Here is a 17,098-nt window from a genome sequence, read left to right on the forward strand (position 1 = left end):
CTGGAAATAGTGGGTAAGAAGTCGATGATAGGTTGGAGTAGAGGGAGGAGTTTCCCAACTGTGATATTTTTGTTGTTTCTTGTGCATGTGGGTGGAGTGTTGGGAAGGGGCGCAGGTGTTTGAATGTCTTTATTGATGGTGAAAATGATGAGGTGATGGTCAGTCCAGGCGCATGGTGTGTTGGAGAGGATGGTGGTGTTGCAGTGCAGGCCTTTGTTGTGTGTGGGTTGAGAGATGTGGTGGGTGAGTCCTAATTCTGAGATAGTATTAGCAATGGTGCTTGCTTTGTCATCTTTCTTGTCATTGTTAGAGAGCAGGAGAGCTATATCGGCATTAAATGAGGATATGAGGCCTGGCGGTCTATAGATAAGATGGGTGGTGATTGTGCTTGTGTTGGTTGAGGATAGTTTGATGGTGAGTCATTCCGCAGATGGGCATGATTGGTTTTGTATGTTTCTTATGTTGAGGGAGCTTCTTGCAATAATGGCTACACCGCCTCCTTTGGCTGTTTCTCTGTCGGCGAGGTAGATGGTGTAGTTATTAGGTATGGCTAGCACTAGGGCAGGGCCTGATGCTGCGTGGAGCCAGGTCTCGGTAATAGCTATGAAGTCTAGATCATTGAGGAAGATGATGTCGGCTAGGTCTAAGGCATGGGCGACTAATGATCTAGCGTTTATGAGCGCGCCTTTGATTGTTTCGGTGGAAGTTTGGCGTAGTTTTCAATTGAGTGTGTGGGGGAGAAGGCATTGAAGCGGGGAGTGAGCTGTTCAGGAGCTAATTTTGGGTGTGTGAGGTGAGTGGCTGGTTTGGGTTTAGTTTAACTTTTTCTTGGGCCTGTGTTAGGAGGAGTCGAAATGGTGTGTGTCCTGGATCTGAGGCGGTCGAGTCTCATTGTGCCTATGCTGGGGTAGGAGTTCCTGATAGTGTAGTTCTTTGGGGTAGGAGTGCAAGGGATAGTGGCCCGCATTGCTTTTTGGATGCTGCAGGTGTCTGCTGTGGGGTGAGACTCAGTTAAGGCAGGTTGGAAAGGGTTTATCTTGGGTAGGAATGGGGTGGGACAAGGGATGGGATGGTGTCTTGGGCATGCTGGTCTACTAAGACCGTTGGGGTGGGGGAGGAAGTGCAGAGTTCGAGAGGTACCAGGAGAGGTACCAGGAAGAAGGGAAACATGATGATAATAGTCCAGGTAAGCATAACTGTGGCTTAGGGAGACTAGAGAGCTAGATTATAGAGACCAATATTCTGAACAAGATTGCCATTGGAATAGGCAGAGGAGTTCAGAGCAGGGCGGTTGGGCAGCTGAGAATTTTCAAAAGCGCTTTGCCAGGACGCAATCAGGGTATGGTGAGGCTGGCAGGTGGCAATACTGTGACTGGTAGGGCACCAGATCCTTAGGAGGCACAGTGTCAAGATCAGGCGCAGTGGCAGATTACAGGGTCAACATGCTAATGCAAAATCAGGCACAGGGCAACAAAACAGTGTCAGGATACTAATGCAAGATCAGACGCAGTGGCAAATTACAGGGTCAAAATGCTGATGCAAAATCAGGATTAGAGCTGCAGCGGGCAGCAGAACAGCAATTAGGCACACTGCTCTATAAGTGCTGTAAGACTAAATTGCACATTGGATGGGTATCAGAAAGGCAAAAATACATAGTGACCAAGTGTGTCAGGAGTCTGAATGGCACAATAAATGGAGGTCGGGGTACAGTCATGCACAACAACCTAGTGCAGCCTGTATCAAGGCTCAATGCGCCATGAGTCTAGCTGCAGTCGGCGCTGAGGAGCAGTACTACACAATGGCCAAGTGTTGCATGGAGCTGAGATATGCGCAAAAAGCATTTAACGGGTAACTCAGTCAAGCACTAATACCTACTGGTGTTGTAAGGATGTTTAAACATTATGTGTCAATGGCAAAGTGCGCAGAATCAAGTATGGCTCTAGCTAAAAAAGCAAGTCTCAATCGTGACTTATATGCGGGTGTCATATTGAGTGCAGCACGACCTTTAGTTCTGATTATACAGAGTATGCACAGTAGTAATAATGTTGTAATTGCAACTGTAGTTATAGCATCTCAATTATAGCAGCTCACATTACAGACTTATCAAGCATAGACAAAAGAAGGTTCCTAGAGGACAACGGACAATAGCATGTTGGAGAAATAAAGAGTTTTTGGTGGCAGCACGGGATGTTACGCGTGCAGTAGGCAGTTCTGAAAGACGTAGCGGTCGCAGATAATAACTGGTTAAAGCAAGGTAAGTAATGAGCGTCAGTGCCGAGCGTTGTATCTGGATTTCAGACTAATGTTTATGATAAAGCTAGTTCAAGTGGGTGGCATGACAGTGAGTATATGGGGGATCCGATCCACAGTAGACTTTCGGTTGTGCGAAGCTGTGGGTCACAACTATGAAGGGTTCGGGGGAGTCGTGCTTCAGAAGGCAGCAAGAGCTAATGGTAACAGATGTCGCAGATCATTTAGCGAGTCGCAGTGAAATTAGATTGGGTTACCTTAAAGCAGAGTCGGCGCAGAGTTAGACAGCATTTCTGGCGAAGCAGCCTTGTTTCGTGGGCCTTGGTGAGGTGGGCCGGCTTATGCCTGCCGGCGCCTACTAGGTTCTGATGTAGGCACCAGCAACAGGACATGGGCTTGTTTGGGTGAAGGTGCTAGTCCATTAGACCTGGGTCAGCCATCTTAGAAAGGGCACTCCTTCTGGTGCATAATGGCGATTTCGGCATTCCGGCGGCAAAAATCATTTTTGAATGCGCATTTTCAGTTAAAATGCAAGCGGTGGTGCTGTATTCATGCGCATCTGTAATTACATGTGCTCCAATAATAATACGGCGGCGGTCAGATAACAGGCACTGAATAGGCAGCCTGCTTATCGCATATATTATGCAGCAGGGCTCTCCTCTCCTGGGCTGAACACTGCTCCTGCAGTGCTCAGATGGAGCTCCTGCTCCTCCATGTATAGAAGATCAATAATAGTTCAGATGATGCATGAAATAGCTGTGTCTTCATTTGAAAGTATTTCTGACCATGATAGCTAAACTGCTGCTAGGACGTCCTGCGGATCCTCTTTTTTGCTTTTTCATTATAGGTTGTATACCCATTAACCTGGAGATCCCTAATGGACATTGTTTCCTGGGAATTGGATGCGCGGAACATGTGGTAAGCCAAGCAAACAGATTTTTAAACCCACAGCAATTCCACGTGCATACAGATATGGTATTATTTTATAATTTTTCTGCCTGAGAAGTTGCAGTAGCCATAGATCTCAGCAAAGGTTCGAGCAGGACAAGACAATTTAGGATTTACGAGACCAAATCACTCTGTTCCCTTATTTTTTCATTCAGCAAAGATATCTGTAGATCCATTGCATTAGGGGATGTGGGAGGCACGGCCAATGGTTGAAAGTCCAAGAAGGGTGTCCCATCGTCCATTGATTCAAAGGCTAACAGATTGTAACCCAACATCTCAAATTCAAACGGGTAGTCCCATATTAGTTTTGCTATGAATTGAGTTTGAAACTTGCATAGCATACGATGATTGGCGGCATATGGCAACCTAATCCAATCCACATCTCCTGAAGTTAAATTACGTAATGCAGGAATTTGGTAGAAAATCTTCATCACGCTGAACGATTTAGGTTCAATTTGGCCGTTTTAGCCAAATTTATTTCCCAACCCATTACCAGTTTCATCTCTGCTGAGATCTCTTGAGGTGTCGTAGGATGTAAAACAGAACTTGAGTTATGTTCAGGACAGTTAGCCGGCAATGCTTGATCAGTGGACGAGGGAACAGCGCATTTGGTGCTTTGTAAACAGCAGCACCTTGGGTAGCCACAGGATTCAGAACTGTGGATGGGTATGTAGCAACACTTTTCATAGGTACCACTTCCTTGTTAAAACCATTACAACTTGCCTCACCAACCGATTTACTGGATGTGTCAATGTGAGTTAACATTCAAGAGGGTTGGTTAATGCTTGTTCCTTCGTACGGCATTGAAGTGGTTTTATTGCCCATGTTATCAAAAAATTGAGACAACTGGACAACTTCATCCGCAGAAGTCTGTGGGTTTAGTTTATCAGAGGAAGAGGCTACATAAGGCCTCTCCGCCTGTAGAGATGGTGCAATGCTTACTTCTTTTTTCAGATTCATATTATTGACCTCTAGATGCAATTGGCTTTCTATTTTTAGTTGGTTTGAATCAATAACAGCATCCTCAGTTAGATTAAGACCTATTTTCTTGAGTGCAGAATTGTGATTTTCAGTTTTTACATTTGGTAAATTTTTAGATTTGGTCTTCACGGCAGTCTGAACTTTGTCGTTCACATTGGACAGGTTGGCTTGCCAAGGTCTTTTTTGTGCCCCGAGAATTAATTTTCCTGCTTTTCGTGACATAAATTGCTTGTTTTCCTGAGACTCTAAACAAGCAGATTGAGAGCCTGTAGCACAGGCAACACTAGCTACCCCATCATAGATCTATGAGATCAGCCAAGGCTGAGGGACTGTCAGGGGTATCGGTGGGCAATTCCCTTTTATTTGTGGTACTACTAGGCCTGGCCTCATCAAAGAGATCTTGGGGAACAAGATTTGCTTTGACTAGCAACTCTTCTATGATCAATATTCGCTCATGTTGTAGTTTTGCAACCTCCATATAGTTTGGTTGTGAGTCAATATCAACGTTGCATGGAGCACAGTTATGTTGCTGGACTATGCGGGCAAAGGACATAATTGGGTAGTTCTTGGTCCGGAATTGGGGGAGAAGTTTGTGTACATTGAGAATAGTGCATAACAGGACCTCTATCTTTTTTACATTGCATATCATTAGCCATGGTATTTGCATATGTTTCCCAGTTAAGTTGAAATTTTTCTTGTGCAAAGATAAAGCCTTTTATCTTGCTTAGTTTGATTAGCATGTCAGCCATTGATATGCCTAGAGCGTTCATAGCCCTATGCGAATATTCATGTCCTCTCTCTAAGAGATTCAATATTCAGGTTAAGACGGGAACATTTTGTAGTTCTTGTTCATTTAAGTGAAGCAATGTATCCTCGAAGGGATATAACGGAAGGATGAATTGGTAAGCCGCCACTCCTCAGGTGGTAAGATAGGGTGACTATGAGCATGGGAAGGGACGGGAGAATGAGAGAGTAGATCATTCTCAGGTCCCATATCCGAGGTGGGCGAGCTTGCTTTAAGCTATGTATGCCTTGGCAAGTTCACCAATTCCTCAAATTCATTGCCAGTAATTTTTTAGATTTTTTTGTTTTGTGGAGTAAGTAATGCATGAAAATTGACCTGTTCATGAAATTTCGAGGAACTCGACACTGGGGTTGATGGCCCAATTGACAACCTAGCTCGTTTATGTAACTCTGCCAAAACTGCGGGTGCTACTAGTGATGTATCAATCAGTGAAGATGGAATATCATCACCAATATTTCCCAACATAGAGTTGTCATTAATTGGAACATCGTGTTGACGATGTCCAGGCTTAATCTGTTCAGAAGCTGCATTGCCATGAAAATTATTAACGCTATCTAAACCAGGTAGCTTACCTATATACATGGCGTGTGGTGGAGAGTATGCAGTGGTATTCATTACTTTCACCTTAGGAGGAGGACTGTTACACCCCCTTGACACATTCATACTTTGTGGGGCGTCCATGCCATCTAAAGGGCATTCCTATCACCAGCAGCCCCCTCACAAGGTTCGTGGGCAACGGGACCAGCTTGGTTAAGGGACGCGTTCTGCAAACGCTTCCCACTTCGTAGATTTTTAACGATTCTAATAACCAAGCACCCAGGCAGCACATCCTTAGTTGTCCTTTTAACTTTGTTGCGCTAAAAAGTTAGTAAAGTTAGGAATCTACCACGAATACCATGAATACAAGTAAAATCAATGACTGTTCTCAATCGGAAAATTCAGCTACAATGTAGCTCCCACTCAGTATAGCGGTCAAAAAGCCAAGACGTCATCTACGTGGCAATGCTTACCAGTTCAAATGTACAGCAAAGTGTACAATCCTAGATTATGCACCCGCCTCATCAGACTATCCGAGCAGCCAAACAGCCAAGCAACTTGACCCACTTGGTGCGCACGCAGGTGCGCTAGCGGTGGCCGTAAAGTAAGGCTGCCGGGCTCGCAGGGGGCAGGGCAGAGCTCGCAAAGAGACAAGGGAACTGCAAGAAAAAATGAGGGAGAATGAGGCTACGAACACAGTCCAAAGTCCACTATATCTAGCTCAAGATGCATAGAGAGCATGAGGAAATATAATTACATGTAGTCTTTATGGAGAAACATGTCTGCGTTTCTACAAGCAGAGTGGGGCACAGGGCTTCCTCTTGCCAACGACACTCGCACAGGGCATTCAGCTGGTCCAGACGTCCCAGCCAAACAGCCAAGCCACTTGACCCACTTGGTGCGCGCAGGTGCGCTAGCGGTGGCTGTAAAGTAAGGCTGCCAGGCTCGGAGGGGGCGGGGCAGAGCTCGCAAAGAGACAAGGGAAATGTAGTCTTTATGGAGAAACTTGTCCGCGTTTCTACTAGCAGAGTGGGGCACAGGGCTTCCTCTTGCCGACGATACTCGCACGGGGCATTCAGCAGATCCAGACGTCCCGGCCAAATAGCCAAGCCACTTGACCCACTTGGTGCGCAGGAGTTTAAGAATCAGTTTCCCAAAGAGTTTACCAACACCGGCCAACAGTGAGATGAGGCGATAGTTGGCTGGCAAATCTTTAACACCCTTTTTGTAAATGGGAACAATTGTCGCCATGTGCCAGGAGGCAAAAAAGCCTTAAACAGCCTTAAACAGCCTACACAACACAGGGGCCCAAATCACTACCTCATCTTTGAAGAGGTCTACCGGGTTCAGAACAGGGCCTGAAACCTTCACATTTTTTAGAGAGTTAAGTGCTGCCACTAAAATGAGAAGATTGCTGGGTGTAGTGCTCTGAAGATTTCCAAGCTAGGGGCAGGTTGAATCTCATGTCGGTAGAGATTTACGAAGTGGGATTGCCATTCGGTTTCACCAATGTTACATTGTAAATCTCTGTCCCCCTTCAAATTCTTGACAGTAACCAGCTTCCAGACAGAGCAAGCATCCCTTGATTGCAAGGGACCGTATAACTTACCCCTTTGGTCAGACACAAACTCTCTCTTTTTCCTTCCAGTTTGTTCTTTGTATTTTAGTCTTAGAGCACGCAGAGCAACTTTGTCAATCCCCTGTGGGCCATTTACACAGTGCACAATCTCCCTTTTAGCGCTGTGGCAGTCCTCGTCATACCACCCTGCCATGGGAAAAGCGTGTTTCTTTACTTCACATGCGGGTAATGCCACCTAAGGAACTTAGTTGCTCAAATCCACTCAATACTGTATTATCACTAGAATCTGAGTCCCAAATTGCACTAATATTGCTAAATATAGAGGCGTAAATGGATGTTTCAAGCCCTGTTTCAGCAGGTTCGCCCATCTAACCCCTTTTCGCGCATGACCAGCACCTACCTTTGGCTGGTCAACAAGATGGGGCATGGTCCCATCCTTGCCTCTTCTATATCCCACTATTTCTGCTACTAGGGGAGAATGGTCACTCTCTGGTCTCTTACGGACTGCAAAATCACCAATCCTGTACCAATCATTTCCTGAGAATAAAATGTAATCAATCAGGGCGCTCCCATTAGCTCCACTGAAAGATTTTTTTGCTGCCTGATCATTTTCAAAAAGGCCGTTGCAGGCCCTTAAATTCATTTTATACAGAATGCTCACTGACTCTAGGGAAAGATTAAGCACACGGCGGGGATGGATGGCAATAAGTGGTGGGATATCCTAAGCTTCATCTTGGTCATCCTAAGATCCTACAAAATCATTATAATTCTTTTGGGTATCAAGCATACATCTGCATATCACCCAACAAGCAAACAGCATGTGCGAACACCTCAACGGCCTCCTAAAGGAGTGAGTCGCCAAACTGAAACTGATACTGAAATAAGGCGCTCTACCATTATTTGCATTACGCAATCAGCCCAGCTCCGACCACCACATGACTCCTCATTAGCTGGTGATGGGATGCCTAATGCGCACACCTCTTGCTCCTCCCACTAGAGCTCACACTGATGCAGAGTGTTGAATGTATGTCTTGACCACTTCAAGCCCAGCGGCAGGATCGAAGAAGATTGATGAAGATTCTGAACAAGGTGATCCAGCAATGTTGCTAAAACCCCTAGTGTTGTTCCCAGGGGATAAAGTCATCTGCAAAGGTTAATGTAGGTGGTGGCCCAGTAACGCTTTAATGGCGCGTTCATAGTGGAAGAGGTTACTCTGGCAGCAGTGAAGCTCCAGGGAAGAAGAGCCTGGATCCACCTTGGTAACATCAAAATCTACAAAGGAAAGACCCGCCTGCCTGCCAACCCAGAGCAGGAAGGTGAAGAAGAAAGGAGAAGAGTCCAGACAAGTCAATGGCAAGGGCTAATCAGCAGCAAGAACAATAAAAGGACACTGATTCCCCTAGAGACACACAAGGATCTATAGGGATACCTGTGTGAAATAGAAAGTGACATCCATACTTTGGTGAAAAAACAAAGACGAAAGAAATATATATAACCAATGCTTCCTCCAACAATTATATTTTTTATGGCTTTATCTTATTTAGTGAACACTTCTACTTCTCTAGGAGTGCAGAATATTAGCCTTGCTGTGTTATTGGTGAATATAAAAACCTATTTTACTTTTGAAATTATTTTTCTTGCCATATCAATGCAATTATTTCTGTGAACACTGGCTACTGAAGAAACTGACATTTTTTCAGGGGGAGAACAATGGGATTTGGCCATTTTGTTAGATATTCACTTTTGGCTCATAGAAGAAATAATACTCCTAGCTAAAGTAGACACATTAGAAATAATGTTTATAGCAACATTGTTTACATTTTGTTACATTAATGTTATTATTTTAATGGCACTGTGAGAGTCGGTGCTTTATAATGTGGCCAGACCAGTATATAGCAATGTAACTCCCATCACAATGGTAAATGAAATGATTACCCAATAATTTCCTGTAGTTACCCAACAGATAAGGAGACTGAAAAGAAGTGTGATAGATCATTCTGAGCACAGGAACACATATATAACTTAATCTGCTCAAGTAATTAATGTGTGGTGAGTGAGGAGAGAGATGTCTGATGAGAGCTGGTATGTGTGCTCTCTTATCGCCTATGCCACAAGTACTTGCAAATTTTTCTTAGCAATTGAAGTACCCATGAACACAGCACATTGCCAAACGCACCTTGCACTTTGTATGACTAGAGGGCTATTCCAGGGTCAGACAGCTTCCCTAATACGGGCGAACAAGTCCCCAGGGAAGATAATTATGCACTAGAGAGGAAGATGATGATAAAGGTTGAGACAAGGTGATAAAATACATACTACCTGAGACAAATGGAGTAGGAATTAGAATAGAAGAAAATAAAATGCTGGAGTGCAACAATGAGAAAGGGCAAGAGATACCCGGATGTTGGGAAAGAGGCCAGTTACAAATAAAAAGGGATTGTATTCACACCAGAGAGATGGAATGAAGGATTGGTGGTGTGCAAGGCACTAGCACTCTTGGAGCAGTGGGAAGAGTGTGTGCTAAACGCAAATAGAGCATGTCTCGACATATGGCCTAAAATGACAAGGTTACCCACATGGGTCAAAAATGAGGGGGGACCAGGGCAGATACTACACCTGAAAAATGATACTCTATGCTTCCGGAATAATGGTACAGTTAAAAGTTGGACCCTGTCAGGACTCTGCGTTAACCAATTAAACATTTTGGTGATGACATTTATTTACTATTATCAATTTAGAGATGGTATTAGGTGGAGCTATCAGATATGTGTAAACCCAATTAAATGTTTAACACATATGGAGTCAATTCCCCTAACCTATATCCTTATCCCGTATGTTTTGTACTATGATGTTATCATTATGATGTGTTTTTGGTTCATAATGTATTGTTTTGTATGAGAGCTCTGACAGCTGCAACCTTATTGCTTGTATGCTGTCCCTGCTTAATTCTCGAAGTTAATAAAGCTGGGTTTTGCCTTTCACTTTGACTATTTCCGTCATTGAGTCTGAGTTTTACTGGATGCACACCTTCTGCATGAATCTGGGTTTTTCCAGGCCACCATTACAGGATCCCGACCATTGACGGTAGGTTTTAGCAGAGAACGCTGTAGTGGGTGCCTTACGCTATCTTGCTGATGTTGGAACTGGTGACTTATAGTTACATACAAAGTTCAACATCAGGTGCCTTATACGGCTGTGCTAGCTTTAATATGATGATGTGCTATTTACATAGCGCTTTTCACCGAAGTGATTTACATAGAACATCTTTACATACAATATTACCCAACTGAAGTTGGTACTAAGTTTTCTACCTCTGAAGGATGAAAGGCTGAGTTGCCCTTGCCGAGATTGAAATTTGTGACATGCAGATCACACACAGATCGCAGCAGCAAGCACTCGACCCTCTGAGCTATTTTACCAGCTATATTATATTTTCGGACCTGCTATATACACCAAAAAGTGGTGGATGGAAAGCTCTCAATTATTCATGACCTCTGGGAATTAACCTATTTAATTTGCCATCTCATAATTTTGAGCTTGCCTGTGCCATCACAGAGGGGTAGAAACAATATGAAAATTAGCTTCCACCCAAACAGAGCATTCCAACCTGAACTACCATGCCATGTCACCTCTGCATGGAAATAAGAGCAACCCTGGGCTGGACCCAGCAAAGTAGCACCCCCACATGTTCCAGCTGAGAGATACTCAGACATGGGCCCCTTGCTCTTTGTGCTTACGGAATCAAGCTGCACCTCACTGGATCCCAATAAGGCCAAAACAGAGGGGGGCAGACCTATATATCCCAGCACTCTTTGCGTCAATCACTGTATCAGCCGTTGTAGAAAATGAGGCAAAATCCTCCTGATTTGTAGGGCTGATGAGCAGTGTTACTGAGAGAGAGTGGTGCTGCATTCAATGACCAGAGCTAGAGCACCAGGAGAGGTCATATTGTACTGGCCAAACAAAGATGCCAAGGTAGTGAGAGTGAGATTAGAAGAAGAATCATATCCAGTTATTAAGAAAAAGTGCCAATTGTGGCATCAGAAATCACTTTGCAGTCTGCTGCTGAAAAAAAGGTGGCATGTCCTCAAGAAGGTACACGATCAGATGAAGATCAGGTGATGACCATCACGGTTTATGCAGAGGAAAATTCCTAAGTAAAATTCTCCAGCTGTGTGATACAAATTAATCAGAATCCTGTCCACATGATAGTATAGTTTCTCCCCATATTACATCATCTTTGAGGAAAAGACCTTACAACGAAAGGACCACAGATACAACTAAGCATCCTTAAAACCTGACGTCAAGAACCTGGGGAGGGATGGGGGCAAGGTTTTGCAGATAAACATTTTAGGATACTTTCATGCACTGGTGGAATTCAAGGACAGGGTGGCTGCAGTCAAATAATGCATAGTGAAAAAGGGCGTTGAAGATCCACAGTGCTAGTGATCAAACTGGACTGTAAAATAAATTAATCCGTTTTAAGTGTCAACCCTCATCATAATCAATGGGTTACGTTTCTTGAGGTTTTTGATGACAGAATTGGCTACCCTAAGGGATAAATAATGCTCAAGAATGGGGTGGTCCCATTCAGCAACAAATGCTAGGAATGTAGCGTTAGCCATATGAGATGGAATTAGAGCATCTAATTATGAATCTGTAGAATGGATAAGTCCTATTGTTGTGGCTCAGACAAAGAACAGGAACATCACAGTATGTGTGGACCTCAGGGATTTAAACGAGAAAATCCTAATGGACAGGATCCCAATTCCAATTATTTTCAAAATATTGAATTGTATATATTGTGCCAACATATTTACTACATGGGACCTGTCTGTGGCATACAATCAGATATTGTTAACAAAAGATTGTAGACACTTGATGTATTTCATCACACCCTCTGGAATGTAACGGTACTGCAATATAGCCTTTGGACTCTACAAACTTTCCATATCCCTACAGGTGTTGAAGGAACTTTTGTATATCAAGATGATTGCTTGGTTGCTTAAGAGGGGGGAAGAGGAACACAATGCCAAATTGCTTGGAATGTTGAATAGTTTAAAGACTATGTGGCTGCTCTTTGAAGCTGTAAATTGCATGTTCAGAGCAAAGGAAGTAAAATACGTGGGGTATCTCCTTAATGGAAAGGGCTAAAATTCCAAGTGAGATACAATGAGGGCCTTTAGCGTTGTCCCCATACCCATGAACGAAGATGAGATGCATTTATTTTTGGGGTTGGCTGAGTTCAAAAGCAAGTTGGTAAAGAGCGTTGAATAACTCAGCCATCTGAGTCATCTCCGATTAAAGATGGATGCTGACTTTGTATGGTGTAGCCAATGTGAGGATGCTGTGAGGGAAATTAAGACGGGGTACTGTAGTGCTCCCTACTCTGGAGGGTATGACCTAGGAAAGTCTGCCATATTCATGGTTGATGCCAGTCTAAAATGTTTTGGCACAGTACTATCCCAAAGACTTGAAAGAGAAGAAAGGATCATCTGCCATGGATCTAGATCTGTGACTGAGACAGAACCCTGGTATTCAGCTAAAGAAAGATGTGCTTGCGTGTGTGGGGAGTAGAGTATTTTCAGCATTACATTTGGGCAAAGACCTTTATCATTCATACAGATTACAAGCCGTTGATGGAGGCTCTGATGGTGAAAGGGATGTCTAAAGTGACCCTAAGAATAGCACAGCTAAGTTTGCAGTTACAGGAATATGATCTTCAGGTCAAGTACTGCCTTGGTGTACACGGGTATGATGACTCCACAGCAGTCATCACACCCGTGAGTGTGGAAGCGTTGGAGAGCAGAAAAGAGCAAGTGGTAGAGAGTGTGGGCAGTAGTTTGTTTAGTGACACAGCTGTCACAAAGGAAGAATGAGAGAAGGCATTAAGGCAGGACTCCATACTTTGTAAAATTGTTCAATGGACTAATGAAGGGTAGTACGACAAGAAAGGTATGGGCAGCGATACTTCAACCTCTTGGTCATTGGTGCCCCCAACCTCTCTCAGATAGAGGCTACTCCAAGTGACCCACAAGTTACATCCTGGGATTCCCAGAACTAAAAGAAAAATACAAGACAAAAATGTTGGTGGATAGGAGGGGATTCAATTTGAATGATAGCTGAGAGAATGTTTGCCAGGCCTCAATTCTGACAAGAGTATTAAAATGCATAGGCAAGAACTATGCCCCATCCCTCAGACAGAGGGAGAATGGAAATAGCTGGAGATTGATATTTTAGGACTATATTGCAGGTTAGGCCCAAAGGAGAGATTCCTAAGTGTTATGGTGGATTTGTACTCGAAATAGATGGAAACTACCACTGTGCTTGACATAACATGATTTCTGGAACACGTTTTTAGGAGGGAAGGTTATCCGATTGAGATTGTAAGAGACAATGGGTCTCAATTCAGAGGAGAGGCGATAGTCAGGTATATTAAGGAGATGGGAATACAGTGGTTGGACATTTACTGCCAACTATCACCCTGAAACGGATGAGTTAGTCAAAGGTTCAATAGAGCGCTAGTGTGTATGGTTATACTGTTTAGTTAATTATTTGTTCATAGAGCGCTATAGCCCGCAGGCATCGAAGCACTATAACAAGACAACAACTTACCAACATAAATATATTATAACAAAACAAAAACAATAAACAAACAACAGGACAGCAAGATCACAACCTATCATAGTAAAAATCCTTTTAAACAGAAAATGAATCCTAAGTCTAGTCAACTATAAGATTTAAATTCGAAGAACCTTTAGGTAAATATTGACAGATACTGAGAAAAAATGGCAAATTACTAGTCCCACATCCTACCACAATACAGTCCCTATTCTCCTGGGCACATCAGTCATCATTCTCAAGCTTACGTAGGACCTTCAGGTCAGAATTCCCGACCACTCCCAGCCCAGTTCTTTGGTGAAGGCAAGCCAATACTTTATTCCGTAGAGCCTCTCTCGGTTCTTTCCCACGTGGCTTCTCAATATTAGCAATAATGAAAATCATGTGGTCCATAACAAAATCTTTTGTGGTCTTATCCATGAGCGCCATCATTAGTGATTTTCTTATTCGCAGACTTCTAGAATGACCTGTAATTGTTCAAGCTTTCACAGATTGGCATAAACTCATGGGGCCTAACTTAGGTTTCTTTGCATCAACAGGAGGTAATGGATTAGGCGCTAGCAAGCACTCGCTTAATTTAGAGGGTGGGCAGGATAACGTTACGGTGGGAAAAGAGGTCACTTCAAAACCTAAACAATCAGATATTTCCTGTGCAGTTTGTAAGTACTCATCCTTCTATCTAGGTTTACAGTCTGTCTGACAGTAGTTATCCACTTTGCCCAGATACTGATGTACCACTGGGGGAATTAGAAAGTCTGTTTGGTAAGATTTATCAGTATTAACCGGCCGGTAGTTCTCCGCACATTTATCCAGAGAATCCACCCATGAACGGAAATCAGAGAAATTATTACACATATTTAAAGGCATGGTCTAGTAAAAAATGTTATTGTCCCTACGGGTCGGCCATGTTTTTTTAAGCCTAAGTGGCTCGATTTTAGAAAACTTTTCTATGGACCTTACCCGAGTTTTCGTCCATTAAACGCACGCGAAAACAGGCACCAGGGAGCCGCCATTTTTGTGATAATCCTATCACTTGCCGCATCGCCCTGGCTGACCTGCTTCTGCGGCACTAAATCAATTCCCCCGCCCCTGAGCCTGACATTATCCAAACATTCATATTCCCCGCCTCTCTCCGTGAAGTTACTGTGCTGCATAGGCAAACGCGCCCAGTCATCTTCTATGCGACTCCACACAGAACCTGGAAACCAACACAGACCATCTCACAACACAGCGCGCCACAATTCGGAATATGAAACTGTACTTTAAAATCAAACAGCAACACGGTACATTTGGTAAAGTACATTTATTTGACATTAAATGTTTAGAGAATATTCAGCAATTGCCATATGAACTCCGAAAGCCATTTATTTTCTTTTATCTGTATCCACCATGGTACACAGGGTGTTGCTTTTCGTTAAAAGAAGCACTTTGGAAGCACGGTGAACCGCAAGGCTGTTCCATCAACTAGGCACTAGTCCATCGTAAAGGTTGATATGTTGCTTCTAGCCACTAGTACAGCGTAAGGGCATGTGGGCCCTTGGCGATCGTCCCATAAAATTGTCAGTGTGCTCCAGTTGTTCACACAAAGCTGCAGGTGTCTACTGTAAAAGCCATCTGCTGGTGTCTCAAACCGATGGCAGTAGCAGAAGGGGAGCAAATACCTGTTATGAAATCAAAAAAATTAAAATTAGTCTCGCCAGCCGATCTTCATTAATATTACTCATTTTATTTATTACAGCCGATCAGAAACTATTTGCTTGCAAGGATAGTTCAATGGAGTATGTTCGGCTCTAAAATCAATGCGAAAAGTAACGAAATAAATCGAGGCCAACACACAATGATAAACGACAGTTAGTCTACATGTGTGAGGAATGATATGATATATGATATGGCATTTGTAACGCGCCTATACTCAAGTGTTTCAAGGCGCGATGAGGCAGATGGGGAACAAGGGCAGACAGACAACGATCCTACTAGGCCAGGTGTCTTTCTGATCGCGCATGGGGAAGGGGGGAGGGGGGATAAAAGTGCTGTACATGGTTAGTTGAATACAAATTAAATAATAGGGCCAGCTGGTGGCAAGTGCAATGTAAATGCCGGGAGAAGGGGCTGAAGGATACAGAGACAGTCCCGTAGTGCAAGTAGGCAGTGCAGGGAAAAGTGGCTGGGCCAAGGACCGAGATTGGTGAGAACAGTGGACCTGCTTGCACATGTGCCCACTACGAACACGTTCTCCTTGCTTTTCCTAGCTCTTCATTCATTCATTTATTCATGCATCCATTCATTAAATCTTCATTCTGGTATAAAAGTGTGTAAATATTTACTTACATTATATTTGAAATTTCCATTGTGTCTCTTCGTAATGCAGTCTGTAAAACGGACCGTGCTCTTGACAATGATTTTTCGTATACTGAACTAAAATGAAACTCGGTCTAGTTTCTGAATTTTCTGCCTTATCGTCTCTTACGTTATTGCGCACCCCCTTCAAATGTAGTTCTTTCGGCATGGTCCCTGTCTCAAGGTCAAAAAACGATCGACCCTTATACTTCCAGTGCGACTTGTGGGCCTCATCTGGGCGCGAGCTGAAAATCAAAGCCGCTGTACTTCGCATTCTTTATTTGCAACATCACGTAGTATAGGCATCTGTGAGAACTTGAAGTTTAGAATCCCTCTATGTAGTGCGCCTCAATGTGCAAATGCGAACTGGCTTCTCTCCCAAATGCCACGGCCCGCTTGGCGCGTTCTAAGTGCCCCAATTCTGTCTCCGTTGTCTGCGAGCTTTGCAGCCCAAATTGAGACATTTAATTTTTGGCGGAAGGTCAAGGAAAGTATAAAGTACCACAGGAGTTGAGTTAAAAGTGAGATTTATTGTTTGTTGGTTTGTTTTATTATTTGCAATACGCAAGCCTCCCCTCCGTTAACAGTGCGCAACAATGCGCAACATTTACATGAGATGAGACATGAGAAAAATATATACATACACATATATGAGGTGAATATAGAGAATTCAAAGATGACACCCAGCTTGTTCGCCACCCATGATGGTGAAGGTAGGGTTTAGGGTTACAGGTACACTGTACAATAACATTTATTTACAAAAAGACAATCGTATTGCAATTATTTAAACCGGGATGTGTACTTCAACCAGCTGTGCTTCGGGTGGGCATGGCACAGTCGCAATGTTCGGTGGCAATGGATCACTGCTCTGCACAGAAACGTCCAAAATTCCATATCCGTGCTTCTCTAACACAGCAACAATAAGGCCTTTCACAAAGTCGAACTGCATTTCATCATAGACTGGTTTGATCACCCATTGCTTACTTTGTTTTGAAAACACCTTAGTGTAGCGATGCATCCTTACTTTACCCCTAGTCCTA

Source organism: Ambystoma mexicanum, chromosome 1p (genome assembly GCF_040938575.1).
Source record: "Ambystoma mexicanum isolate Mex_15411 chromosome 1p, UKY_AmexF1_1, whole genome shotgun sequence".
NCBI lineage: Eukaryota > Metazoa > Chordata > Amphibia > Caudata > Ambystomatidae > Ambystoma > Ambystoma mexicanum.